This window comes from Ambystoma mexicanum, assembly GCF_040938575.1.
Source record: "Ambystoma mexicanum isolate Mex_15411 chromosome 12 unlocalized genomic scaffold, UKY_AmexF1_1 Mex_chr12_unloc.2, whole genome shotgun sequence".
NCBI lineage: Eukaryota > Metazoa > Chordata > Amphibia > Caudata > Ambystomatidae > Ambystoma > Ambystoma mexicanum.
The window spans coordinates 8,484,414-8,487,654 of record NW_027182323.1 but is presented as its reverse complement, the minus strand read 5'-3'; positions in this window follow the sequence as shown (position 1 = coordinate 8,487,654).

Here is a 3,241-nt window from a genome sequence, read left to right as displayed (position 1 = left end):
TGGAGGGAGGGGTGCTGGGGTAGTAGAAGTACCGAGAGAATCAGAAGAGACATGATGTGTTTCCTGTGGACGTGGCAGCCATTTTGTATTATGTGTAGGGAGGTCGCCAGTAACTCGTGCAGAAATACAGCTGGGCTCCTATTGATAAAAAAAACGCTGTTCTCTGGAAATGAAGTACCCCCTATAAATACAAACACGTTATTTTGTATGCTTATTTCATGAAAAACATCGCAGATTAAACAGAAAGAACACGTTCCCAGCGCAGGCAGGCTGCCTGGGGTTTCAAAGGATGAGGCTCGGTCCCGCGTAAAAGAGTTAGCATTCTGCATTTATGTACTGGGAAAAGAGCGACTGAGAAAGAACCAAGCAATCCCAATGTTTGTTGTATTGTAATACATACCTTACAAGCCACGATTCCAGTGTGGGTGAAATGAGCAAAAAAGGAATGGGTTAAACACAGAGAGCTACGTAGCCTGGTTCCACGGATCATGCATTAATCCTTTATTCAGGAAGGCACTATTGTGCTTCGCGGATGTTGCTCGGAGGTGGAGGGCATGACTTGTGGCAATGAGGTCGCGGGTTGAACCCCCCGCATTTCTAAGTGGCTTTTTTTTTTGTAATGTGAAAGTTTTCGTATTTAAAAAATCGCAGAAATACACAGCAGATCATCTATATATCCACCACAGCTTAATATCAAATATGTTATTGCAATTTTTATTAAATGTAGTCAGTGTTTGAAGGTGCATTGTTTTAAACACTTGATGTCAGAATAAGTATGCTTTTCTATCTTGTATTGTTTACAAATGTTAGACCGACAGGTGAATGTTTGGAGAGTAATGGGTGGATTGGGGGTTGGGGGATAGAGTAATAGTGGAGTCATGGCAGGTAAGTGACAGGCTTGTAAACACTATGAAAACGCAGGACTGAAATACCACTATGTTTTTTGCGGGATGGCTTGAAATCTGCACAAATTACACAATAAATACAGATTTTCAATGCATTCGTAATAGAAAGACATGATTCTATTAAAGTCATGGAGGCGAAAGATTATGCTCAACTCTTTACTTCTCGAGCAGCCAACAACTTTAAAAAACACAACCATAAAAAGAAACAGCTAAAACTACAAATCCCATGAATTTTAGCGATATATGAGTTTGTATTTAATTGGTTCTTCTTTTATGTGACTTCTTGTAACCAATCATACACTAAAGTCCAGTATAACATCGTCTGCCTTCCTTCGGCCTCTTTCTTTCGCTGATCCATAACTGCGTCCCAGCCAGTTAACGCTGGAAACCTCCACCACGTGTCTTTTACTCCTCATGTACTTGACGTCTTGGGTTCTGTACCTGCCAATTCACAAACAGCACCAATGAAAAACTCCACTATAAACTGGGTGGGCAATCGCAAAAGAACATGTCAGAAATTAAATTCCAAACTTCCTTATAATCAGTAATTCCGATCACAGTCATTCCAGTCTATTTACGCAATTGATAGGGTGGGATAATCCTTTGCCTCAGTATCTTTAATAGAATCATGACTTTCTATTACAAATGTATTGAAAATCAGTATTCTATGTCAAGACGGGTAGGCTCGGATTATGCTTGTTCCAAGCTTACTCACTACCAACGTAGTCACCTGGCCGATTGGTCTAAAATAAAAGTTCTTAAAAGTCGACTTGTTGGACCAAACCCCTGCCTTCAAAATGTCCGCTAGGCATGCCCCCATTCTGAATGCTGTGGATGCCATGGCACCCCTAACCGAATGTGCTCCGAAATGACTTGTACCTACGCCAGCTTGGCTCATGCACCACTTCACCCATCTTGCCAAGGTAGCTGTCCAAACTGCCATAAAGGGTTTCCTTATCACAATTGTGATTCCACTGTGGACCTGAACTGTGTTGAGTTACTTTCATACAGCTTCAAACCACTGACTGGACATAATTTGGGCCCTTCTGGAAATGCTGCATAATCGACTGTCCTGATCCCTGTGTTAGTTCTCTTTGTTATATGAAAGGGAACGCCTGTCGGCGAAAACAATTTCCAGTCCACTTCCTGAGCCCTGATGTCCGAGACCCTTTTGCACGATATTAAGCAGAGCAGGGTAGTCAGATTAGCCCACAGAGCCTTCCTGGACAGACCGCCATTATCCGGCCAGGACTCAAACAATCTCAACACCCCACTAAGGTCCCAAAGACAGTGATATCTCAGAGCCGGTGGTATCATACTTTTTATTCCTTTGAGTACTCTACACGCCAGTGGATGTTCGCCCAAGGGGTGACTTTCTACGTTTTCATGCCCTACCGAAATTGCTGAACGATATGTGTAAATAGTCCAGTATACTCTACCCTGAGCTGCCTGATTGACCAGGAATTTCACCACATCGACTACATCTGATTGAACAGGATGTATTTCCCTCTCCATGCACCATTTACTCCACTTATCCCAAGCACCTCTGTAGGCCTTCTTGGTTTTGGGAGCCCAGGATTCTCTGATGAATTTCTAAGCCTCTCCCGAAAGTCCTGGTTTTGCCCAAGATCCCCCGAAATCGCCCACGCCACCAGGGTCGCCCCTTCCTTGTCCCAGTACTATCAAAGGTAAAATGTGGGCAAATGAGTGGAGAGGTTCTACAATAGACCATAAAGCCAGAGGAGGATTAGGTTGGTCGAAGACAAGGAGATCACGAGAAACAGCTCTTTGTTCAAACACCTGGTCGAGAGAGAGGACTGTGAATCACCTCCGCCAGAACTAGAACCAGATCTGCAGCACCGGGAGCCTCGGGACAACCTTTGGGTCCCGCCCAGTGGAGGTGCAGCTCGAGGTGGACTGTTGGGTAACCCGCTAGGAGGTAGTGGCACCAGTGAAATGGGCACCAGACCCCAACAAGTAACAAGGAAGCCGCTGGGTCGAAGAGTGCTGATTCAGAGTTTTGAACATTTGTCCAGGGGTGGTGTTACGATCCCCTGTGCTTTTAAGCCCAAGGCCCCCTGTTGGGGGCGTGTTAAGTGTGACATTGGGTTAGTGAGAGGAGGACTGGCGAAAGGAAGCCAGTTCAATGTTAGCAGTTAAAAAGATAGTTGTTGCAATCTCCTCTCCGACTGTGCGTCCTTTTTGTACTACGCAGGTACAATGGTTCAGAATATATTATGAACTCAAATTACGTAAGATTTACATTCAACATTGTATAGCTTTGCAGTGGGCATTTAGTGTTTCAGCAGCTTGCTGGCTGGCGAGTCTGTTAATCG